We start from the raw sequence: 27,688 nt of genomic DNA, 5'->3' as shown, positions 1-27,688 counted from the left end.
GACCCCTTTGCGAACGCCTTAACCGTCTCCGATTGGGACCAAAATATACATGTGACATCTACGGCTGTAGTAGCATCGACATTACATTTAAGGACCACTCTAATATACATACAAATGTATTAGGTTCACTCCATATAGAGGTGCATATACTCGGGCAGTGGTAGTGCTGCCACACACCACAGACTTCCAGTTGGCCGATAGTTTAGTTAGACTGCTAGTCGGTATGAAAATATATGAAGCGTACTAAGTATTTCTATTTCAAAAGCCTCACCTAGTCTCCGAAAAGGCAAGGCAGAAAGCACAAAAAGTGTTCCGTCGTTTCATCTTCTGCAAGGCATGGGAGGCTATTGGGGTTGTAACGTGCAGCGGCGAGAGAGAAATGGGACGCAGCATTTTAGTAAATTTTGGCTATATTTATTATTGTTTCATGAAAGTACAGCTCACTAACTTACAAAAGCTATGTAAGTCCGAATTTCAAACTTTGAACAAAAATTAAAACTCGAAAATGAATCATTTAATCTTCAAATGCTTTAATTATAAATTGTGATACGTAGTACTATAGTCCATTAAATTTCAGTATAATAAAGTGCAAGTTTGAAGTAGGTAGGACTTAGCGTTGATTTTTTGGTAACCTTTTTTTGCTGATAGTGTGACGCATTTGTTTGTTTTTGAACATCAAGCGGTTTCACCGCTTAAGATGATTTCGCTCGAAAAAATCAACATTCACTTGTGCGTATTTGCCAGCAAAGCCATGGCGATCGCGTGCCCGTTGTGCTACTTATTACAGACATTACTCTATGCTATGTGCTCTACATTTAAATAAAAAAAAATTGTCAAAATAACTGTGTTATCTATTTAATTTAAATCTTGCATAAAATATGAGACACCCTTTTTAATGAAATTATGGTAAATACCTACATATGTACACGTCACTTATAATTTCGCTATTTGCTTACCCTGCATTATTTGAGGCATTTATTTTGAAAGCGGCATAAGTCAATTCATGTCGTTTGACTTCATTGATCCTCCCTGTATCTTACTGCGCTCTGTAATTCCTGTTATTCGGTCAACTTCATCAGGTAAAAAGACTTGTCATAACTTTATCGACGGTAGAACGATTTAAAGATGCATTCAGTTCAGAAGTAGCCAACCAATTACGTACAAGAGGTGGAAAAGACTTACGCCCCTTTCAAAATAAATGGCACATACACTCTGACTAATCTTGAATGCCGAAACTTTACTACGATGATATAATGACCTTCATCTGATAATTTTTAGTTGTTTTAATTTGTATCTTCTATGTTGAAGTCAAACAGAAAAAACAAATTAAATGCAAAAACCAAGCCAATGTTGTGAAAATATTATCAAAAGCTATTTCTTAAGAGGTAAAAAAATAACTATAAAAATGTTGCATATTGGCATTTGTTTGCAAACTGATAAGCAAGATTTTTCAAAAAAAAAAAACAATAAAACACACAGTAAATACTTAAATGAAGTAAAAAATCAAAAAAGAATAAAAATAAAAGCAAAGACAAGCATCAATCTTATCACATACAAACAAGAGCATTTATCTGCAGTGAATGGTTTTAATTAACAAAAGCAAAAAAAAAACTACTTTTCTTATTAAATCAAAGGCATTTTTGTTTCTTATGAGAATTAAATTAGCAAAGCACGTTGTTGAAATTAATGCAGAACAAAGCCTTAGACAATAGATTAGATTATGTGTGTGTTTGTAAGTATATATATATCTATTTATATCAGTGTAGATGTGTTCATCACTAGTCGCTTATAATTTTTATTAGAAAATAAGGATTTTGATATGCCGATTATGAATTTAAAATAAATATATATTTTTGTTTTAATTTTTAGATTTTTCTCATAATGGCTAAAATTATGATATCAACTACAAAAAATTAATAGAGTTCCTAAAATTGCATGTGAGTGCATGAGATAAAAAACGCTGCAGCATCGTTTTGATTGGCGCATAATTTACCCGCGAAGCAAGTCATCGCAGTTGGGAGTAGACAAGAACAAAAGGTAAGTCTTAGAAGAGTACTTATGTACTTAGTTATATTGTATGTATAAGATTAAATAAGATAAATTTTAAAGCAAAAGCTAAGTTAATGTGACCAATTTTGATTTATTTTAATAAGCATCTATTTAGTAGATAAAAGGCCATCGCCGATTTGCGTGTAGTTGACAAATCTCTCGAAATTATTTAGTTTCCGCTGCTTCCTGTTCTTCTCTATTAGTTTGGCATCGAACGGAGCGGCCCATTCTAATTCTGATTGAGCTGGTGGAAATACTCAACGCCATTTTATATAAGCATATTACTTTCGCGGGGATACCAAATTAAGACATCTCGCATTACAGACAACTTCTCTTCGTGCGGTCGGAAGCGGCTTTGAAATCGACAAAAAGTTGAAGTATGTATGTCGATTCCCTGATTTTTCTCGTGGGTCTTTTTCAAGGTTGGAATTTTGTGAATACCTAGTATATGCTTAACACGTTCGTTGACAAGTGCGCTTTATCCTTTCATGCAATACGCTCGATAAAACTTACACAGCAATTCTGGAAACAGTGTTTCAACTGACCACAGTTTTTCGTAAGACAGCTGTCAATTCTGGCAACTATCTTGGAAGCTTTTTTCTGAGCGTTTCCTGTGTGTCTTTTTAGCTTTATTTTCCTTTTTAAAAGGACAAAAGCTAAAAACTATAAATTAAAAGAAAATTAAATTTAAAAAAAAATAAGAAATTGGGTATTAAAAAAAATTAATAGTAAAATAAGTTTGTTAAAATTAAATGATTATTAAAATATATGTTTCTTTAAAAAAATACGATTTAAAAATAAAATGATAAAGAAAATATATAATTATAAATAATAATATAAATAGAAATATAAATTTCTAATAAATGAAATTAAAACAAACCTTTTTGAAATAATAAACTCTTAATATGGAATTAAAAAAAAATAAAAAAGGTCCTAAAAATTAAAAAAAAAAACTATTTATTATTAAAGTTCTTTTAAAAAATTTAATGAAATGAAAAAAATATATTATACATATTTTTCTTTTTAAAACAATAAATTCAAAATATGTAATAAATAAAAATAAAATAAGTTTCTTAAAATTAAAAAAAAATATACCTATGTATATATTCTTTTTAAACAATAAAATATTGAATAAAAAAAATCCTCTTCCCGAAGACTCGAATCCCGGACCTCTCCAATGGCACGATAGGGCCACCTGGCCATTGCGATTATTGGAGTAGTGCGAGCAAAATTATATAGAACTACTTTCTGTCAAAAGAGCTTTAGACCATGGAGTTTGACAAGGGAGTTTTACTTTGTAATAGCCTATTTCCAACAAAGGCTTAACTGCAGTTAATTTCTCAGAGAAGTTCCAATAATTCTAATATGGGGTGATCGGAAATTTTGTTTTCTTAAGTTTTGCTTTTTTCATTCGTTTGCTTCAACTTAATAGGTGGAATTATCCCCTTCTAGTTGTAGTCTCCTTTTTCCAATAGGCATAAACTGCAGTTAAGGCTTGGTGGAAATCAACTATAAGTCTTCTATGCCAGAATAAACAAAATCTTTTAGATTGTCTTGCCTTCTGTCTTCCAATGGCTTTACGAAAGACTTTCAACTATGTTAGTCAGAATTGCCCTGTAGGGTAGTTGGCGAATATGGCTAAACGAGGAATTTGCGAGAGTTTTTACTCTCGGACAGCCTTTCAAGCTATTCGCATTCACACATCTCAGTTGATATTATGACTACATAAGTTTAGATAAGATTTAGAGGAAGCAGTAGGTCACTTAGTTACCGTTATGATCTATAGTAACACTGCTCTATTTGGCTACAGGTCGCTATGCTGTCTGAGTGTATGTATTGTATTAGTTGCCCCAGTTTCTACGTACTGCCTCAGGCATAGCTTAATGGCATTAACCTCGGAATGAAAGATGGAGGTGCGCTACCCCATGCTGGAGAAAAGTTTTGGAGTCGTATAACAAATGTGGCTGTCCTTGCGGGGCTCAGGTCTTTCGTTGTCCCATTTGGTTCTGCTAAGGAAAGAGATCTTGTCATTTTTTTATGAAGCTAAATTTTCGAAAGGCACAGTTTTACAAAGCAAATATGCAGCCCGTGCTGTTTTTCTTTAACTTTCATTTCTATGGTTTCTATGGTTTTAAATTTTTTCTGAATACTGTGGGTCTAGCCGCAGGGAATGTTTAACGTGTTTTGTGGGGCTCAGAAGCTGTAAAATATTCGCCATTTGAAAACAAAGGTGAGTTGTAAGTGCCTATACATATTTACATATTTTTACGGTTTTTCAGTTCCCGCTTAAAATTCATTTAACGACACAGGCATTTGCTATTGTCCCCACGATTGCTATTCCTCTACAGCTAAACCACAAAGCAGATGGTACAGATGCGAATGAATAAAAGTCGCTGCAAAGTTAAACAAAAATTTACCTTTTTAGTCCCATAAAGAATACATAAATGATGACAATTGTGATAGCTGTGGAAAGCGTCATCTGCTTTGTTTGCATATAATTACCGTAAAATGAAAACACAAACAGTGCTGTTATATTGAAGCGTGTAAATCAAGTTATGAAGGCCTATGAAAGCATAAATGACAGAGCGAAAGATATGCCAAAGAGAATATGAAAATATACAACGCTTTGTTCTTTGTGCAAATGCACAACCTGAATGTATGGACTTTGAAAAATATATGAAGCCTACAGGGCGTATGAGTGATTGCATGGAATGCTGTTTACACACCAGCGGTCGTTGCGGGGTTTGGGCCTAGCTGAACAATTCAATGAATGAATTGGTGAAAACCCACCAGCAATGTTGGATTCCATTTGTCATTTATGCGGTCAACGTAAATTAGGTGCACACACACACAAGTGCTCGCACAAATCAAATGCATGCACATACATATGTATGTTCATACATGTATATATAGACATAAAAAGCGGCGTATTTTCCAGCTATCATTTATGCAGCCTTTAGGCAATTCGAATTTATAAAAGCATCCAATGCAGGCAGCTGATAAGCGCGCATTTTTATTATTCCTCTCTATCTCTCTCTCTCTCTCTCTGGGTGTATGCGTGCGTGTACGCATGTATGCGCTTACTCTGTTATCGCTCGTTTTGCGGTTCAATTAGCCAGCAAGCCTGCAAATATTTGCATACAACGGCATGCGTGGAACTCTTTGGCTGCTCGCTCGTCGTCGACTCCAACACTGAGCCAATTAAATGCAGTATTTTTTTTTTTTTTAAGTTAACATTTTAGCTTGCGGCTTGTTCAATAAAGTTTGTGTACATTTGAGGTTGTGGCGCCACTAACTAACTAGTTTTTTTATCAAACGAAATGATTTTCCACCGCAGCAACCATTGACTTTAATTAGCTCGTTCGCTTACAAATCGGTTCGATTTAACATCTAAACAATTTGCTGCGCTTTCGGTTGCTCAATTTGTGTGCCACTGTTTGATGTTGTTTTTCAGAGGATTGAAATGAAAGCCTTAACCCTAAAACAGTCAGTGTGAGACTTTAACCAATTAAACCACCTATCGTCTATGTAACAATCCCTCCGGAACCACCAAAAAGTATTTCGTCGTTTTATATAGCCCTAAGAATTTGGTGGTATACTAGCTATTCCCGAACATCAAAAATAATCACCAAGGTATTTTTTCAATTAAATTTTCGACGCTAGAAAAATCGGTTTATTTAGAGCTATCACTTTTGAGGTGGCATGGTGAATAATTTTAAAAACAAAAAAGCAATTTTATATGAACAACTGCTTCGCTTTTCTTGCAAGTCGGCAAATTTTTACAATTTTTCGGAACAGTTCATATTAAGACTTTAAAGTACAGGATATTTGTCAATTGATGGGGCAAACATTTTTGTGATGTGGGGAAACGTCATCCTACGACTTTAAATAGAACAAAATACCCTCTATTCTAAGTAAGATACAGATTTGTTTTGCGGAATATCTAAAAATTAAAGCAATACTTTTTCTAGCAGTGGTCGGTCCTGGCCTGGTTTTTTTTTTCAAATTAAACAGTATATATTTTTCTACTGTGGCACTGAAATGTTAGCTAGAAGTTTTTTCTCGATACAGTTTTTAGGTGGAGCTTCAATTATTTAGCAATTTTACTGAATCATTAAGCTTTAGCAACTTACTCCTCTTGTTTTCTTTTTTGTGATAAAAGTACGTATAGTTGGTATGTAGTAAAGTCCATTTCTCTATTCTTTCCAAATCATGGTAAAATTTTTTCTATACATACATACACACATACACATATATATACAAAAATAACCAACAATCTATACCATTGACCATCTACGTTAAGCATAAAAATTTGCTTACGTTTTTCTTTTATCGGCTCGCTAAGCTCTCAGCTTTGCATGCCTAAATTTGGGCATATTACATATGCAATGTCCTGCCGTCTGCCGTATTACCAACCAGTGGTCATTAGGCATATGACTTGTATTTAAATTAAATATACCTATGAGGAGAGTACGAGAATTTTTTGATTCGGTTGACTTGGAGTTTTCCAAATACAACTACAGTGATCCACTAAATTCCGCGTCCAATACCTTTTTCAAATTGAATTCACGAAAAACAATATGTATCCGGACTCTATGGTGGGGTTTTCAGAAAATGTAAAGTACTGTACACCAAAAATATCCAAAAACCTAAACACAAAAAAAAAACATAAAAATAGATACCAATTTTTGGTCGCAGTTATAATTCGGTTGCAATCGAATTTTGCATATATATGTATGTATTTATGCTTCTTCTCATCCTCTCCTTGCAGATATATTTATGTAAAAAAAAAGTCATATGCCTACTACACTATACATCATTTGTCTCAATGTCGTACTAATGGTCATTTTTGTTATACGACACCTGACAAAAGTTTAATTTGACGCATTTTGATAGCATTGAAGTGCCTTTTGGCACTCACTGGTATTTGAACATTTTGATTTCCCTTCGATTTTTGGTGAAAGAGTACCTAAAAAATAGGACATGTGGAAAAGAAGCACACAATATTAGAACATTTTTGGGTACGTTAAATTTGAAAACAAGAAAAAATAGGTTAAAAATAAGAGGAATTTTTTAAGCTTTTTAATTTAGTTTCGACGAAATTTAATAAATATTATCGCAATTTTTCAATTCCTTTATTTATAGTAATCTCTTTATTCGATTGTCACTTGGTCAAAGTATAATAAATTATTTTCGGTGTGGATAAGGCTGGTTAAACTTGAGGAATTCGTAATTGTATGTAGACCAGGTGTCGAACCAGACTCTGTTACATTTTAATTTAGCTAAACTTCCTAAACTAAATTTTAAGTAATCAACGCATGGAAAAAAGAAAAAAATCGATTTTTATCATTTCTCAAACAACTCGAGTAATGGTAATTTTGAATAATCAGAATCTTGAAAAAGCGATGGACCCAAGCTAACTCAATCTTTAGCTAATAGTTAGTTATAGTTACTAAATGTTGTATTAAGAGAAATATATTTAGATAACACCTTGCTCAGTGTAGTTATTGCCCCTTGAATTTCGAAGTATAACTCCTACAACAAATAAGAAGAAAATCAGTGGGAAGTGCAATGTTTAACGATGTATAAAGTAGTCAATACATAACAACATGAATCATTTTGGTACAAGCATGTATTACGAAAGTTATTGTCAAGTGTCGTTTTATAAGTCTATAAATAGAACCCAATCTATTTCAAAAAAGAAAGGAGAAGCTCACCCGTCCCACAGCGTTTGAACCACTGGCCAACCAGGAAAAATACTTCCTGTGGATTATTCTCAAAACTTGCGTTTTGCTTGCTTCTAAAAAAAAACGACACATCATCTATACGATTGCCTGGGAATGCAAAAATTGAGCCATCTCGATGCTTCTACTTAAAATCTCCGTCTACTCATTACCCCTTCTCTTACAAATAAATGATCGAAATCAATCGATATACCGCTTTCTAATTCCATTTGAAAATGTATTTTCATTTATTTGATGAAATATGCCATTGAATTTGACTTAGTTAAAAGTAAAGACGTCAGTTTTTTTTTTTTGTAAAAGAAAGGGGTATTGCATTCTCCGTTTTAGCACTAGGCTGCTTGTTTTGCATACCTTGAGTAGGCACGAATGTTGTTGCCGACTTTAAGTAATTTCTAGACACAAAATAGAGTACCTACCTGTTTATGTCCTTAGCGGCTAAATTAAATTACCCAAGTAGATAGATATTTACAGGTGTAGACCGCCAAAGAATTTCACAAATGCATAACTATAGCTCGCTGCTTTTTTTACGTTAAGTAAAAGTAATAATTTTGAACATTCAATTAAATAGTTAGTTAGGTACAAATAATTTCGCATAATATCAGCGAAATTTTTTTATCCGCTAAAATTACGTAGACACATACATATGTATTAAAATGTACTAGTAGTAACATGCCTACTTTATTTTAAGTGTTTTATTTAATTTAGCTTTTCGATTGGTGATCCTAATGAGCAAATATTTGATTAAATATGCGACAATTAAGGAAAGTTTTGCATATCTATGCAGACAGAAAAGCCTACCTTCTATTATAAACTATGTGTACCTGTACAATTATATATGCAAAATATATCGAATGATAAGTAAATATTTATCCAACAAATATAGGTTTGGCAGCAGCAATAGTCTTACACACATATAAATACATGCAAGCCAGAAATTATGATATTTGATATATTGGAAAAGTGCTATTGCTGTGGATGGCATAAATATTCTATTTAAATATGTATGTATGTATGTACTAGTGCACCCATCACACGTTTATTTGCATACATATGTATGTATATTTTCATAGACATGTATTTATGAAATATGCGCATTGAAAATATTAAATTAATGCAAGAAATATATTCTGTTTCGACCTTTGTAAACAAATTGAATATAAAGGGTGTTTCCTTAAGGCTTGGTTGTTTAGGTATCATAATAACAATCATATGTACAGACATACATAGATGCAGCCTTTGGTACTACATATGTACACGCCATTGATGTAAAATGCGCCTAAAAACCCATTCGTGTTGTCGATTTGTAAAGTTCCAAAACGGTTCACCCTTTATCGATGTTCATTTATGCCGGTTTTACAAATTGTAAATGTCCAATCAATGATTTATTGTTAAAATTTTATGTTCAGCATGTACATATCTACCAAAAAGGATGCAAACGAATTAGCAATTGTAATAGAGTTGAAAAATATTGTTAACTTAATAAATAATACAAATTAGGCATTTGAATTGAGAGTTATACAAATTACTAAAATGGGATGTTTTATTCAATAATACAAAAAATGTGTGCATTCTCCTGTTTAAGTAATCAATTGCACTGTAGAGCGCTTGGCTGGGTGTTGAAACAATCCAACTTTTTTTTAAGAGACTGAGTCATAATTAAAAAAGCGATTTCTCCGTTTTTCGAAGTTAGTCTGCGCAATCGAGATATGGGCATTCGAAGTTCGTAATTGGACCTTTGGTAAAAAATTAATTTTAATTATTGAATGTAAATAACTAAAACAGTAAAAATAGGTACAGACCTGGTCCATCTTTCGCTCTCATTTAAGCTTTTTTTGTGCAAACTAATATTACACGTGCTCAAAGGGGTCAAATGTCAGATCTTCGAAAAATTAAAAACCTTATATTTCAAAAATGTTGAAACAGCTTTTTCAAAAGCTGGTATCGTTGTAAAGGTGATTAAGCCCCCTCTCTTCTGCTATGCATATTTTTATTCGTCTATATTTTTACTTTTTTAGTTATTTATATATAATAATTAACAATAATTTTTTAACAAATTCGAACTTCAACGGCCCATATCTTGATTTCGGAGGCTAACTTCGAAAAACGGAGAAACAACATTTTTACTTATGCCTCAGTCTCTTAAAAAAATTGGTTTGGTCCAATACCCAGAAAAAAGTTGATTTTGCCGTATAGTTTTAGCATAGAAAATGCCTATATTATTCACAATTTTTATATACATATACAACATATTATGACAAAATCTTTATTATTTTTCCTGGGAAATCCAGCAGGCGCACAGTGGGCTTAGAGGCCGTGTTTTATGCGGAAAAGGTATACTTGACAACTATGATAAATAAGCCGTTATAAGGCCATTCTTATGAAAAAAAAAATTTCCCAAATTAGAAATACCGAGTAAGACCTGCGTTCCTTTACCTTAAAGCAATATAAAAGGTTATTTAAAGACCAACGAACAGAAACGCGGCATTTTTACTTAGCGGAATTTGTTTCTCTTTTAATTTAATTTTCTTTTAATTTTCAAATTTATTGTTTTAATTTAATTTCCTAATTAAAGTTTTAGATCTTACGATTTTAAAAAGAAAAATTTATTTTTTAATTCATTTAGTTTTTAGAAACATATTGTTTCTTATTCTTTTTAATGATTTTTTTTTTTTTAATTTACCTTTCATTTCATACATTTTTTTTTTTAATTCAATTTGATTTTAGGGAACTAATTTATTTTTTTAATTTTTTACGTTTTGTTTTTTCCTTTTTATTTGAATTTTTTCACTGTTTTAAAAATAAACATACATATTTGTTAATATCACTTGATTTTGAGACTTATTTTATTTTTTATACATTTCTTTAAATTTATTTTTATTTTTTATTTTTAGTTTTGTTGTTAAAAAATATATATATATAAATTTTAAACGTAATTGAATTTTAAGAAAACTTATTGCTAAAAGACAAACAGAATAACAATTACAACACTGCGTTGCCAGATTTTTCAATTAGACTTTCGAAAAACAGAAAAGTGCTTTAAGATAGAATTATCCCACAAAAGACTTTTGTCTTTCGAAAGACTGCGGTGAGTTGAGAGACACTCGCCAGAGTTGCCCTGTAAAGTATGCACGAGAGCAGCTTCCATGCGCGTGGAGTGCTTAATGCACCACGGAGGTCACAAAGTAGTTTTTAATAAAATCAGCAGCCACATCCAATTCTTCATCTACAATTGCGTGCGTTTGCTTTATCTTATTTCTAAGCACGGGGTTTATAAAGCAATTGCGCGCGCAAAGTATATTTTTTCTACTACTTTTGCTTTGCTTGTGATTTGAGTTTTTTTTTTACAATTCTGACTGCATTCACTGCTTGTGGTCAGTGTAGTCCTACATCTAAACGCAATTTTTTATATGTATGCCTCTGGATTTGCTTTTATTTTACTTTCACTCTACCGTTTTTTTTCAGTTACATTTTGCGCTGTTGCCTCACACCGACGCTTCATTCGACAAATCCATTTTCTTTGCGTTGTTCTGACCAGCAGCTTTGATGGCAATTTATTTTTGAAACGTGACAACCAGAGTTGTGTTTTTCTTTCTCGTAGTCCTTGTTTTCCAGCAGCATATACTTTTTTCTACGTTTTTGTTTTAGCCTCAGATGCCCTTCAACCTCACGCTACTAGCCTAGTTCTTTGCGTTTTTAATGCAGTTTGCTGAAACAATTGAAAGGAATTTATTGCTCATCCGCCTTGGCAGCACAATCACGAAATCCTAAGCTTCCTGTGGCATAGTTTGCTATGCCTGTTGTTGTTGTTGTTAGCATTTCTGTTTTAATGCTCTCAGCACACATAACAGCGTAATATTTATTTACGCGAGTGCGTGGGTAAGCGTTGCCGCATTGCGTGACACGTTTCAATTTGACGTCGCAAAGGATCAAGTGCGAAGTGTACGCAATGCAAAATATGAAAATTGGAGGTTGCGGAGAAAAACGTTTTGTTATAAAGAATTAGGTTTATGACTGTGGCATGTACGTGAGCGTTTCTGGTGTGCTAGTTTGTTATGATTTCGAACCACTGATTAGTTTTCCGATTTTTTTTTTTTTTTTAATTTTACTCAAATTCCATAAGAATCTACAAGGGAGCGAAGCTAAGCGCTGCCTAGCTCGCAAAGCCGCAGCAGGCAATTTAAGATTCATATGAAGTTTTCTGCATACATACATATGTATTTATGTGCAGTGCATGCTCATACATATATAGTTGATGGGGGGAGCGTGGGTTGGCTTATGGCAAAGAGTGCTTAAGTGATCGTTTTTGTTTCAGAAATTAAAAATTTAAAAATGAGACCAGGGTCGTACAATTGGTTAAAAAGTCAGTGAAATTTGGACTTTTAACGAACCGAAGTTTCATACGCGAGAACCTTCGCAAAGGGTAACAAGCCGGATAAACACCAAGGGGAGTGCTGTTGGGATTTTACTGCCCAATCAACTGCCTAATTTACTGCATCAACGAGCTTACAAAATTTACTTACAAAATTAACTAAGTAAGTATATTTCTGGGTGAGCATATCACACACCATTTTCAAAAGTGAGACAATTCAAAATTGGGCATTTTTGAAATTCAGCGCTAAAAATGTACACAGAGCTTTTCATTTACCTTTTAGCAAACTCTGGATCAAATTTTGGGTTTGTCTAAAAAGGCTAAGGTAAGAAGGTAATTTTTCGCATTTTCTGACAAACGTATAATTTTGAATTGGGTCACCTTTGAAGATCGTGCGCGATATGGGAATGAGGCGTGTCGCCTCTAATGGTATGACAGCAAATGCCTACCCTGCAGGGTAGGTGACGTTAGCTTACACATAACTTAAGTATGTTTACGCGAACACTAGTGTTAACTATAACCTGTATATTTTGTTCGAAAAAAGTTAACTACTCTTGTGTGGCGGTGGCCGCAAAAAAGTCAGACCTAGATACATCTGCATTACATGTCAACTAACTTGTAACTAACTACTTTTGAACATAAATTATCAATAAAAAACATTTTTTCACATTTATTTATTTTAATTTGTATTCAAAATTGCATTATTGTTTATTTGCTTACATATTCTGCATTAAATGGTCGTATATTCGAATTAATCAGCTGTTTGACTTGAGTTTCAAGTTGCTACATGACTTGAAAGTAAAAATTTATATCAAGTCGACGTTCAAGTTGTAAACGTGCGTGTGTGTTAGTAAAAAAGTGTGAGTGTATTGCAACTTGAACCCAGATGATCTTTATCGTGTAACGTCCAAGTTATTTCTTTATTTTATCGACAATATCGATAACTTCCTCATCACTAGCTCAAATAAGAAACCGAAAGATGTCAACAAAGCGTGGAGTGAAAATTAAAATTATTGAATTGACTTCCGAAGGCGGCGNCCCAGATGATCTTTATCGTGTAACGTCCAAGTTATTTCTTTATTTTATCGACAATATCGATAACTTCCTCATCACTAGCTCAAATAAGAAACCGAAAGATGTCAACAAAGCGTGGAGTGAAAATTAAAATTATTGAATTGACTTCCGAAGGCGGCGAAAGTTCAGATTTTTCTGTGAAATTACATCGAAATGATTTTGGAAAAACCTTACGAAAAGTCATAACTTCGGAAATTGTCCATTGATTTTTATAAATAGCACCTGGTTTTACTCGGAATTGCACATTCTTTTCGAAGTAATGACTGAAAGAGACTACTTTGTTTTGAAATTTTGTACAAAATGTTGTAGAAGTGGGAAAAATAATAGAAATTTGTGTTGACTTCAGACTTATTCCAACAACTTTCAACACATTTTAAATGTGCTCACAAAAGTTATTTATTCTTTAAATAGTACAAACATTTTTCCTTCTAAAGACTATAAAACTTAAAATTGGGTAAAAATTAACAGCTAAACATTTTTTAGTGCGGGAAGTCATGTAAAAATTTTTTTTTTTTTTTAATAAGTCGAGAATTTGAGGGTGTTACAAAAATTTTAAATGCAGTTTCGTGAATTACATGATCAGCCCTGCGACATATACTAGGTCACTTAAGAAGTTAACGATCAGTGAAACACCTTGTGATTAAACGTAAGTGGCAAACAATATCACTTTTAAATGAGGGTGCTATAGATTTGGCCAATACTGTATAATTTGCTTCAAATTAAATTTGTAATGGATTTTCCAACATTTACGTAATAAATAAAATAGATCTCAGAATGAACGAAATTAATTTTACTGTACCGGATTTTTCAAAAGGAAAGGTGGTCACCTCATAGCCATACTCGTGCATACATAGCGTATGAGTAACATTTTCTATGCCACAGTTTGATTTTTACAAAGCTTTTTTCATTAAAAATGTAAGATTAAAATGAAAGTTTCTTGGCAAAATGTCCTGATCTAAAAAAGTGGTAAACAGATTCGTAATCTTTTTAGCATTCCTACAGTGTAATTGACAGATAGTGATTTCAACCTAACCTGGCCACGTAGGAAGAAATTTCTCAGCCTGTCATTAGAATTTCCTAACAATTTTCATTGGCATCACTACAGGAAGTATGGCAGTTTTTCAAAAAGTGGCAAACTCGTAAATAAAAAAAAACTTTGAAAATTCAACCAGAGTGCATCATAAAACAAGAAATTTTAAACACAGGAAAAAATCCCATTTCACAATTTCCTGCCTCTACGTACGTAAGTAATACTCATTTGTTCGCATATTTTACCGCTGCTCTTTTGCACTTGTCTGTCAGTTTTACTTGTTGTTGCTGTTGACATCGAGTTTAGCAGCAATGACAATGGCACACAGCAAGCAGCCTCCACAACAATATGTAGCGACAATAACTACAAATATATGTAGCTACAACAGTGAATGCAGCAACAGTGCAAACGTCTGAAGGCGGGGACTATTTCACGTTTACCTGAGTTTAAATTTCATATTCTATTTATTCGGTAGAAATATCCAGCTGAGGTTGTCGTGCGTGCCTCGTTTTGAGCGGTGGAGTTTGTGGGTAATTATGTACTTGAGGGCACTTCACAAAGAGTGCGCCAACCAACACAATATCACTTTTCCATTTGTTTGGTTTCTTTTTCTTGTTTTCATCCGTTTTTTGCTCTTTACTCCTGCTGCTGCTCCAGTTGCTGCTGCTGCTACTACTTACGCCGTTGTTGTTGTTGTTGCTGTTGTTGTTATTGTAGTGTGCTCTAGCTTTGCTTGCGGTTAAGCTTTTGTGTTGACTTCTTCCTCTATTTTCTTGTTTGTTTCATTATATGCTAAAGAATGAGAAAATTAACACAATGGCGCTTCTTCAGAGTCGCGCCCTTTGACCGTAGATGGCTTAGTAAACTGTGCGTTGCTTTCTTCGAGTGCAGTGCGCTTCGTTTAAAAAAAAAACAGCAAGCATTTTTCATTATTGCTTCCGTTTTCATATAAAACGGCTTTCCAGTTATGTATCTGCAATAGGGTGGTCCAATATTAGTAAAGTCGGAATTTTAATGTTCTCACTTACTAGGATTGTTCTACATACACACCTATTTTTTATTATGAAATTCAAAAACTATTTAAAGGTCGCTCAAAGTTTTCCACGTATTTTATAAGAAATAAAACCACTTTTCGTAGAAATGGTATAGAACCAATATTTTGCGATCGGAAAACTCCTCTTCAGGAGATTTATTATAACAACACCCAATTGTTTATTTAACCACTATTGAATATTAATGATTTTATATTTATCCCCCCTTGCATTTTCGCGCATTTTCTGGGGGTTTTGGGGGGACCCATAAAATATAGTTACTATGAAAAGATAGTTAAATAAATAATTGGGTATTATTAGTGGGAATCTCCTGAAGAGACGCAGAGTTTTCCGATATTGATTTTCACGAATTCTATACCATTTCTACGAAAAGTGTTTTTTTTCATATAAAATACATGGAAAGCATAGAACACTCATAAGGGGTGAGAGCATACAAATTCTGACCTAATTTTTTTAATTGCATTTTGGAGCACCCTTATATGCATCGTATGAAAATGAACTCTGTGTAGCTGGAAAAAACGAAGAAAAAAATTAAAAAAAAAAATAAATTAAATAAAAGGTCAAAACCAGCTAATCTTCTTAGTGCCTTGAGCATAGTAACAGTTAAAATTAACTTCAAATTATTTCAATGTCTTGTAGCTGGGAGAAAAGTGACATTTTGTCAGATATACGCCTAGGGTATTCCGAAGGGATATATATTATTTTGAGTATTAAAGATGGCACTAGCAACCTGCCAAAAGCAATAATAATAATAATAAGGACGTTAGCTAGGACAAAGAATGGCTGACTGCTTCTTTTAAATACTTGACCTCGTTTAAGGCACATTAACCTCTAAGAAGGGCATTGACCGCTCTACTGCCTAGTGGCTCTAGGCTATATTAAATAAAAAAATTAAAACTTTTGAGTACAATTTTAAGACATTTATATAAGGGCCGAGTCATGTTCCTCTGCAGATGCCGCATATTTTTAGTTACATTTATTATTTATTGTGAGAGTCGCAGCTGAGAAGTGTTGGTACAGAAAATGGGCACTTTAAACCAAAAACTTTTATTTGAATTCTAACGAGCATTTGAACTCAGTTGTTGCGATTCACACTGAAGTTAGCCACTTATACTGAGCAGCTCCTTGGTGAGTGAGAGAATGGTGAAAGAGAGAACGGCAGCTTCTGCAATAGAGATTCCGCAAACATCGCGTGGAATAGACTTTACGTTCAAGCTGATTAGAATGGTAAATATCTACTCCGATAGCCAATGGGTAATCAGAGCCCTAAAAGCGCAAGCCGGTGGACTACTCCTGAACTGAGAAAATCTCGACGTATAAAATCTGGCTATCGATTTACTGCGGACGGTCAATGAAACTTCCGCAAATAGCTAAGCACCTACTCTATATTGCGCTGAGTGGACAGTGTCCTATAAAAGTTTAGAAGCCTTTAGAAATGGTGTAACTTTATATCGTCACGAACCCCTACTTTCGCAGCTGATTTAATCACGACGGAATGGAATGAGGCCATTAAGGCTCTACTTTCTTATACTACCTATTCAAAGACCAACTTGATAATAGGTGAAGACCCAGTCAAAGAGGGTGTTCTTCTATATGCCTCACTAACGACGGACATACCAATTCCTCTATAACTAGAATTTTTTTATATACCGGCAGGCAGATTGGATAGGAAAATTTCTGGCAGGACAGTCGATGGGTATTTCTTGGTAGAAATGCACGAATTCCAACTAGGTTTTGTGGTTGAGCAACGACTCATTGGTCGTAATAATGTAACTTAAATAACTGGGGAAGCTGTTTTGGTCTATGTGAGACCTTAACTAGCCAGCCTGGCAAACAGCATAACCTAACCTAACCTAAAACAAAATGTAAACAAACCAGAGTTTTTGAAGTATAAGTTACGGAAGCAGAATTGACGTAAATTTCCCTGTCTCTCTCCCTTTGTTCGAGTTAAATAACACCGAGTTATAGAAGTCTGATTTTAGTCTATACAGTTGTATAAAAATATTTAAATGGACGTTGTACCCATTTGCACAATTTAAGGTCTAGGCTGAAAATGACTGAACCATTTAAATGAGTTTTTTTTTTTATGAGAGATATGCATGGTTTTGTTTTTTGAGTGAAGCGAACGCATTTTTGAGATCCAATTTTTGCAAAAGTAATTCAAACTGGTGGATGTTTTGAGTTCTTCGGTAAAAAGGTGTCTCATTTTTTTTTTAGTTACAACACTAAAGTGCGTAGCAATAGCAGGTTACAGGCACACCTCCGATCATACGGCATGTTTTTGTGCTTATACATATTCTTGTTTATTTATTCATATTATTATTTTTTTTTTGTTTTAATTACCTCAGCGCCATAAACGAAACAACTGATTGCTGACGTCAGAGCCATTCAGACAAGAGCGCCCATTTGCGCGCCGACAGGGCCACCAGCTAGTTGACTATCATAAAAGTGATTTTGTTTTCACTTTCTAATGCATCTCCGGTGTAAAATTTTCAAAAGCTATACCTCACAGCGTTACAAAAGTACATTCATATGTAAATACATATATATATATATATATATACATAAGTACCTACTATAATCGACGTTTGCCCTCATCACATGTTGCCGCCAGCACATCGTCAATCTGGCGCATCTTTCGCCTCAATGGAGCATGGCGGCGGCACAGTATTCGTACTCGTAACAATATGTAGCAGCACCACGCCCGCCAACTTCTGAGGCCGCCAGCAAACAACCATCCGCTGTGGCGGTGGGTGGGATGTAAGTGGTTGCGCACACCATTTGTGTTTTGTTTATCGATGATGCGTGCCGCGTTGAAATAGACGCATTCTGTTTATAGCTTTTGAGTTTAAAGTAAATATAAATACAAATAAGCATTTGTATGCGCGTGTGGATGTATATAATGATGTTTTAAAAAAAAATTAACAAGAAAGGTTATGGATTTAAAAGTGTGTGTTTTTTTTTGTTGAAATTTTCACTCCTTTTACAACTTATGCCAGCTGGCCGTTTGACTCTTTGCTTACTAAGGTCCACCTTTGCTTTTACAAGTGCTTGCTGCTGAGTGTGGATTCTTTCACAAACCTTGAGATTTCTTTATATAGTACCACATTGACGCAATAAATGAAAAGAATTATCTCTTACAGTGCTATTTAATTTTTATACATATGTATCTGTATAAATGTGTTGACTTATCTATGAGTTTTCCTTAAAAAAAAGTTCAAACATAGTTATGCGCAAATAATCAAGTACTCTCCGCACATTTGCCGGCACTTACCTACAGATACACGCCTTTTTCTACTTCAATCTCAATTTCAGAATTTTTTAATTTTTTGCTCAGAGAATTTCGACACCTCAGAATCTGTGCTGTTACGTTGAGTGATTACCTTTGGAAAGAAACATACGCATTCATTGAATTTTATTTTGAATTTACATACTCTAATTTTTTGAATTAAGTAGCTTTTATGTTTAATTGTGTGATTAAAAATGCAGCAGACGTGTATCTTTCATCGCTAATTGCCGCTTTTTTCGGGCTTTGAACCCAACAATTTATGTGTTGAAATACCAAAACCCAACCCGGAAACCACTCCAACAAGTGGTTCGGTTCCGTTCAAATTGAAAATCCACTTAAACATTTTCAAGTTTTGTAACGCTTATGGTAAAACTACTAAAATTGTTTTGTTTAATGGCAACTCCGTGGGTAGGTTTCAATCCTAAGCCTAGAATTTGAGTGTTTATTCAAAAATCCGAAAATTTAGTTTTTGTCTACTCGGCTAGACTTAAACTCATCCAACCCTTAACCACTATAGTGAGTGACATAGTTATAAGGTCATCACATATTCATAAGTTTTGACTTTATCCATATACACACATTTTAATGATTCTTTTTTTTTAATTGAGCAAAAACATATAAATACAATACATGTTTTAGATAAATTGTGTAGAATCCAAAATAAGTGGCAACCTTACACTAATATGCTAAGGTATAAGACTTAGTATATAGGGAAACCATTTTTAAAAACTTATGTTGGCACCAATGAATAGTAATACTACACCTTTATTTTCTAAACAGAAAAATAAATAAATATGTGATTCATCAAAATAGGGTGAAAACCAGTAAAAAATATTTTTAAATTAGAAATTTTTAGAATAGCTTTTAATTAATTAGTAACTAATTTCGAGCAGTTGGCGACCTTATACGAGTCCTCTCGGAGATAATACCTATTTAGATAATCTTAAAATGCAAACCATTATCTGTATAAAAAATTGCAAAATTGTTTCACCCTTGCTAACGTTCCGAAAACCCATTAGCTCTCAATTTAATGGAACGAGAAATAAGATTATTCTTTTCGTTACGCAAATGATGCTTAACAAATATGCGAATATAAAGGCTGCTAGCATCACATTAACAAGATATTATAGACGATAATAATATGCACAGCTTCTGGTTCAAATTAAAGTTTAAGCTGTTTGCCATCAATTAACAACTTCAATTATGATTACGTATACGCCATGGCAAAACAACCATTATTAAATCATAACCATTCGGCCTCGCTCACAGCGTAGTACCTAGCTATTCATTAACAGGCAAAGTTTTTATAGCCGTAAATAAATGAAGGATGTTTTCGGTATAACGGCATTAACGATGGCACGAGAAAATAAGTAAAAGCTATAAAATCGCTTAACAAAGCTCAGAGAAAGTTTATAAATTACAACAAATAGTCGGTAACTTGCTCTCAATAACGTTGGTCTGATATTTCAACGTCCCTTCTTGCTGCTGCGTGCTACTTTGCTGTATGTAGCTGCTGTATTCTATTTCAGCGACTGCTTCTTCTTTTTCTTCGTACATTCGCACTTCCTTGATTTGTGCGCAACTTTTACTTCTTTTCCGTTGTTTGCTTGTTAGCGTTTTTTCATGTTGTTTACTATAAACAAAGAGGTGAAAATGTTCAAGTTTTATGAACAGCATATAATTTTATTATTATCGCAGACTTTTGTGTTGCTTTTCATGTTTTCATCTTGTTGTTTGTTGCTTTTCCATTTCGTATCAAAATGTTCACCTGTCAATCAACGCACCTGGCCGCCAGCGATTTTTACGATCATATGGAAGCAAGCAAGGAAGCCAACAAGTTTATGATGTGGCTATTTTTATTCGTTTTAACTTTATTGCGCATTTATAATTTAGGTAAGTTAAGATGTATCCACATTTGGGACGTACTTGTTTGGCTAAATATGACGGTTGCCTGGAATGCAAGGCAAGCAATGCTAAAATGAAATCATTTATGAAAGCTAGGTTTCAATATACAGAATTGCCATTGTATATTTTAAAGAGGTTGTTGGAACATCCCCGAACGTATGTATGTATGTCCCTTGCTGACAGAGCATTTACTAGGTTAACGACAAAGTACGCGAAATCTACAGTGGAGCTAGCCTGAAAGTAACTGATCTTAATGTTATCCTATTACGACCCTGTGCATGAGTTTGGCTCTTTGTCACACCATCGAAATTAGCAGAAACAAGTTTGGCAGATTACTTCTTGGACAACCTGTATATCGCTGCTAGTATCTCCCTTAAGAGTCCAACAGCAGTTGGAGAGCATACTAATTTTGATTTTTCCAACGTAACGCTCTTCAAGCTTTAGAATCTCCTGGTTTTATCGTTCACCTTGTTCATCGCTCATCTGGCCTAAATTTGATGGAAATAAGTATATACAAATGAGCATGCAGATGGTGCAATTTAATGGGCATAGTGCAATTCATGACATGGTAGGCTGACAGCCTGTCACCTACTATGTCTTCATACTGTTAACTCTTTTTGTTTCCAAGAAAATTTTCCCACGCAGAAGAAAAACCTGTCCATGCATTTTTTCTAAAGACGTCATTTGTTGTAAAAAATGTCCCTGCCTAATCACTTGCCGCATTTGTGGACCGACAAAAATACCAGCAAAAAGTATAATTAAATTTAGTTTTAAATCATGTAAAAACACCCTTATACCTTCTTTCAATTTCGCGTAAGTTATTCCTGATATTTGAATGTTGGATAATTTTTGTCACGTGCTTTCACAAACTGCTTTACTGAACCCAGTTTAATACGCAGCGGTGGTAAAATAATGTCCGTTGGATTAAGTAGAGGAATATTTATACTCTTCTTTTTAAATGACGTAAGTGGAACCCAAAGACATTTCCAGCGATCACGATATGGACGCCGATGAGTTGAAGTCCGATGATAAGCTAAGCTCCCAAGGTACTCTGAGGGAACTGTTTTCAGACTAAGAGCTTTATTTTAGAGGGAATTGAGCTGAGTTCTCACTGTAAATTAGCAGCGATCATTGACAATAATTTGTGTCTTTAGCGCCCATGGCAAAAGTAACCCCGCCTCTGTTTTTGACAGAGAATGAAATATTGCAGCAGATAGGCACATAGTAATTGAGTATGTGGACGGCACTGCAGCATTGGGTCATGGTAAGTTTCAAGAAAATTCCAAAAAAGGAAATTTACAATTTTTTACCTTCAATAAAGTTTCAAAAGCTCGCTTTTAAAGGACTAAAAAAAAATCCTCAAACACAAGTAGCGCAAGTTCACACACGTAAATTTGTTACCTCTAAGTATCCCCTAACAGAAAGCAAAATAAACCTAAGTCATAGAACCAACACGGTCAGTCATAGATAAGGCGTAAAAAATACATTCAGTTTGAGATTTTCAAAATTCATGAAAAATTCACAGAAGTATCGACGCTAAGTAAATACCAAAGGGTAAACCCACATACATGCATACAAATACTTATGTATACATATATAGATATCACTCATAAAACTGCATTCGTGTTCAGAGTGGTTTTCCACTGCATCGCACTCTTGAGTATTCCGCTATACGAATGTTACTATCTGGCAAAGTAGATGTGTGCGATATCCTTTGTGTGTTGCCAAAAATGCAAATTATTCAGCAGTGGTACAGAGTTGCCAAGCCGCAAATGTAGATATGTACGTACATACCCTGCAGTGACAAGCCAAACCAATCAGTAAAAGTACCGGTTAGTTAACTGGTATTTCGCACAACTTATGGGATCTGTTAATTGTTTTCCTCATCAATTTTGGTTGTGGTGTCTCGTTCTGGTTCTAAGTTCGCAGATTCGAATACGCTTGGAGGTGCTTAAAGTAAGTTGATGTAAATTATTTTAATGAAAATTTTATTTGGTAAAAATCGAAATACTTAAAAATCATGAAATTCGCTTGAGTTAAAAAAAAAAAAATTGATTTTCTTTTTAAAACAAAGAGATGAAAAAATTACAATTAGCCTTAACATGGACCCTGAAACCCATTTTTTCAGAGTATCCTGAATTGTAGAGAAATTTTAAAGAATTCGTAAAGATCTCATCCGATTTTTTGTCGAATTTTCTAAAATGAAATAAATTGTGCCTACTTCGATTCTTTTACGAAACTTCGCATGAAAACCGGTAAAGCAATGAAAATAATGGTGATATGTGAAGAATTTCTTGCAGAATTTTTTCAGAATTTTCTTTATTTTTCGGAACGAAATTTCTTCACGAGTTCTTGTCAACCACTTCATATTATATTTTTCCTTGAAGATTCGTAAAAATGTCATTACAGAAATGAGACACTCCTAAAGATTTCGTTAAGATTTCGGGAACTTTGGTTTGCAGGAGAGTTTCGTTTTCCCCGAACCGGTTCTCTTTTCACGTTTGATTTCCTTATAATTACTATGGGCGGAAATTTCGGGTGCAAATTTTTTCGGGCGAAACTCAGGATAAGGCAGTAAAAAAATATAAATAAAAATGCATTAAAAAATAAAAAATAAAGAATAAAGAAATACATTAAAAGAAAAGAGATTCAAGAAATTGTTCGCTGCCCGAGGACTTGAACCTGGGATCTCTCAGCCATTGAGCCAGCTGGAGCCTCGCGTACCAAATTACATAAGTACTTATTCTTTCACGGGAGTCGATTCATCCCCCACCTGCTGGTATGATGCTATTAGTATTGCCACTGGTAAGTAGATGCTGATGCATAGCTGGACTATTGACATCTTAGTATTCTAGTTCCCAACGAGTAGCTTTCCCTGCAGGGTAATTGCAGAGTTGTCACAACTAGCGCATACACGAAATCAAGAGATATTGAAATAAATCGCGCTACCAGCTTAACCACTAGGATTTGTAATGCAAATATTCAGAATTTTATTTTTATTTTATTATTTAAAGTCATTTCCTATGCTATTTCCTATGCTTTTACGCAATTCGCACTGTGCACAGGTAGCGTCATTGGTGCAACTACACACATACATATCCACAAATCGCAATGGAAAATTCGTTGGATTTGTATAGACCGTTACATTTTCTTGCTATGAGTTTTCTCTGCTTGCAACTACATAGTTAGTAAATTTAACACAGTTTAAAATTTCGCATACTACACAAGCTGAAAGTTCTAAGTCATAGTTTTTGTATCCAACGGCAACACTTGTAAGTATTTAGTGTTGCAGCGCAATTACAAAGCAAGGGATATTGTGAGATTTTAGTTTGCGGCTACCAAACATTATGGCAGAGAGGAGTGGTCAGAATTTGAAAGTATGAACGTAATCTGACCTAACGCAGTGCAACAGCATTTTTGGAGGTGGAAGGTGAAATATCTAGACCCATATAGCAAATTAGCAAATTGCATTATTAGGTATCATTTTTTATGTCCATATTAAGCTTGCAATTTTTTGCTTGGCTGTTTTTATAATAAGTGATGAAAAGGTTTGAAATTCTTATCGTAGCGAAATATTTTGAGTTGACGAGGAGTCAAATTTCTAAAACATCTTAACTCATTAACTCCCTCTCCTCTCCTCTCCTCTCCTCTCCTCTCCTCTCCTCTCCCCCGGAAATACCTCTCCTTCATTACCTTTTCCTTTATTTAGTGTTTGCTTTATTTTATTCCAATCACATCGGTAACCAATTCGAGCTCTCCTCACTGTCCTTGCATTTCCCAGAATTGCAAAAAAAAACCAGAGTAACATCTGTCCCCAGCGTTTTGCGATGATATCCGACTTTTTTACTCACATAAAATGTTAACAGTATTTCCCGGAATTTTCATTTCGTTAAAGGATTTTTTTTCATTTTGTTACTTTGTATCTACTCGTTTGTGTGTCTACTGTCGTTTCTGCCGTGACGGTATGCATTTTTTATAAAATTTTTTGTTGAGTCTTGTCAAGTAGGAATGGAAAAAATTACGCATTAGTAGTAGTAGACATACATATTTATATGCATGGATGCTTATAGCATGTGCGTGCTTGTGTGATGGAAAAGGGGGTAAGTCCACATTTTTTCTACGTCTTAACATATGTATGTACATACTCGTACATATACATACATATATATTTATGTTAGCGTAGTTTTGTTTGCAGACTGAATTAATGGCAATGGCGTCGAAGCGTTGCAAATAATTATAATTGACAAAACTACGGTTTGCTCGTTTTTATAGCCATATAAATACATACACATTTGTGGTCGAGTGGTTAAAGGTGCGCACTACCACTTCGCTAGGTCCAGAGTTTCATGCCTGGTATGAGCAGACAATGGCAACCTCCGAGTGCATTTCTGCCACGCAAAAGCTTGTCTCAAAAACACACACTATATATTGGAGCAGAAGCTCGGCCAAGCACTAGCAATTGTGTAGGCGCCAACTATTTTTTGTTTTGTTTTTATGTGGATAAGTATGTATACAAGTACAAATCTACATACACATTTGAGCGTGTTTATTGAAACTTGTTTGATTTTCTTTTACACACACTGTTAGTCAAACTCACACCTGTAGAATAGTCTTTACTTTTTATTTCCTTTGTTTGCAAATATTTCACGCCCCGCTTAAACTTTCACCCTCACCTTGTATATTTATCATTTCTATTTTTCGCCGATACAGTACATGTACTTATTTCTGATTATTTGTTTGCACTCATATATATATTTTTTTTTCTTGTTACTGCATATTATTGAATGCAATTTATGATTTATTCATCACTATAGATATTTGCATGCGTATTTACATACATATTTACTTTACCAATGTGTGTATGCTGCTGCGAACTTTTTTTATGTCGCTTGCAATTTATATTAATAGTTTGAGTAGATGGCTGAATGTGTGTGCATAAGATTTCGTATATGTTACCTTTTTTGATCGCTGTCATTATTCAGAGTATATTTTATACGATTTTTTCCGATGGGTGTAAAATTGATTGCTGAATATTAATGGCAATTTTTATTAACTTTATTTCGATTCATTTTTATGCATTTACTTATGTATATTAAATACAAATGTACTCTCGAAATTTTTTGTTAAAAATGCAATTCATTCACGCTGTGAATAAAATATTTATTACACCAATTAACTGTGCGTGTAGATGTTATTAAGTTAACAAAAAGCTATGATTCCATGCGTATACATTATATAGATATTTTATTAAATTCATCAACTGAGCGACTCGTTATAAAATTATTTATTAATATTATATAGTATGCCCCTTATATGTAAGTATGTATGTACATATATACATACGTAAGTAAGTTTGTATATTAGACAGTACCACATTAAAAGCAATCAAAACAAGTTTGGCTGTTGCCCCTGGGTATAAAATGTTTTGCAAGGCAAGTTTGAAAAAATCAATAATAATTTTTAGCCGAATATATTGGTCCCCTTTTTACCTTTCACACTTTGAACGCTCACTGGTAATTTATGATGCTAAGTTAAAGCGAGAATCGCTGCATGCCGAGTATGAAATTTCGCAGGTGCCAGATACTGGTCCCGGAGAGCTGCTACGGACAAATCAGAAAGGACGAACCCAAAATGCCTAAATCTAGCAAAAGCTGGACAGTTTAAGAAGGGATGCTGAGATGATTCAACCTGGCCTTTCTCCATGCATCTGCGACGGAGGGAGTTTGGTGTGATTTTAAATCTCATCACATGAACACGGAAAGGACAGTGGCATGTCTGTCGAGAGATCCGGCTTCGCGATCCAAAGAAGATCCCTAGACCTTCCCCGGTCCACCCTCGGCCAAATGATCTCGCAGTAGAACATGCCCGGGTTTCACCGCAGCGTTTTCTGAGTTGAGCCGATATCCATCTTTCCAAAGGAGGACCAAAAATAAATAAGTCTTTCTTTTCTTAGCGATAGTACCTCGGCGTGCCGCGTCTGGTCAGTTCATCAGCCACGCAGTTTCGTGCGATTTCACTATGGTCTATCACACATACAAATCTGACAAGGTAATCAACCTCATTGTGAGTGTTGTTTCGAGTTGAAGTCGTTTTTCGAGAGTCGAGTCGTATCTAAAATTACATGGCATTGCCTAAAAGTTTGACCCGACTACTGGATTAAAAACTTGACAGCACTGGTTAGTTTTCGACGATTTTCGTTGTCTACTTATTTCAGCATGATAGGAGGCATTGCCAATGTTCTAGATGAGTGCAATTTAGCTGGTAAATTAAGTCATTACGCAACAAGCTTCGAGCGTACCGTAGGTGAGCCCAAGGCTCTGATTGTCACCTGCCTGCCTGAATAGATGTTAGCCTTCCTGTTGCCCATATGCAGCCAATCGACTGTTGCCTTAATAGCAGCAACCTCCGCCTGAAAAACACTACGGTGGTCTGGAGCCAGGAAACAACCTTGCAGTAACTTGAGTATTTTTTTTTTTTTAATTTGTTACTCCTTATCTCATACAAGGTTAAACTGAAGAGTTTTTTCAGACCTCAGAGCATATTTTTTCCTACCGAAGCTAATCAGGGAAGACACCTCGGAGGTCATTTGCTTTTACGAATTTTTATAATTCACTACACTAGGATTTTTCCACAATTTCAGTAGAACATTTTCCTTATAATCATTTCTTCAAAGATCGTTTCAACACAAGGAAAACTACATAGTTATCATTTATAGAAGTCGATTAAAAAAACTTATAGTGTTATGACTTTTTAAAAAGAAGAAAGAAATTAAATTTTTTAAAGAAAAGAAAACCTTTCTTAACTGAGCTGAATAATTATTTCTTATTAAACTTGAACGTATACTTACTTTTCCGCTAGATGGCGCTGTAATAGATGTTTTGAGATTCCAAGACCACAGCACCACCTGGTAAGAAAAGGAATAATTATGTGGCCACGTCTCAAACAAAATGGAAAAATTTAATTTGGTTAAAAAACAGGGGAATAGTTGTCTTCCAATTAAAACGGGTTTGCGCAGAATAAAGAAACATTGCATTTGGCTATCTATTGAAAAAGGAATAATTTGGATACTTTTCTGGCAGTTTCGTGAAGTACTCGACCAGACCTAGAACCGGCGCAGAGTCACTTGAGAAGTTCATTTTATTATTTATCGCTTTGTCATTTTTAAAGCGCCACACG

At 34.4% G+C, this 27,688-nt stretch overlaps 1 protein-coding gene across 1 annotated transcript in view; it reads left to right on the top strand.

Moving 5' to 3' along the window:
• The window catches only part of Dgk (diacyl glycerol kinase 1), a 178,269-nt gene that overhangs the window by 25,013 nt on the left and 125,568 nt on the right, over positions 1 to 27,688 (top strand). Inside the window, exon 2 of the mRNA XM_017608996.1 lies at positions 1,870 to 2,037. The gene's annotated coding sequence lies outside the window, so the exon portion shown is untranslated. The remainder of the gene's footprint in view (positions 1 to 1,869; positions 2,038 to 27,688) is intronic.

The sequence above is a fragment of the Rhagoletis zephyria genome, unplaced genomic scaffold (genome assembly GCF_001687245.7).
Source record: "Rhagoletis zephyria isolate East Lansing unplaced genomic scaffold, Rhagoletis_zephyria_1.1 Rzeph_scaffold_00180, whole genome shotgun sequence".
NCBI classification, from domain to species: domain Eukaryota; kingdom Metazoa; phylum Arthropoda; class Insecta; order Diptera; family Tephritidae; genus Rhagoletis; species Rhagoletis zephyria.
Note: the sequence above shows the minus strand (reverse complement) of the source record. Positions and strands in the feature narration are given on the sequence as shown.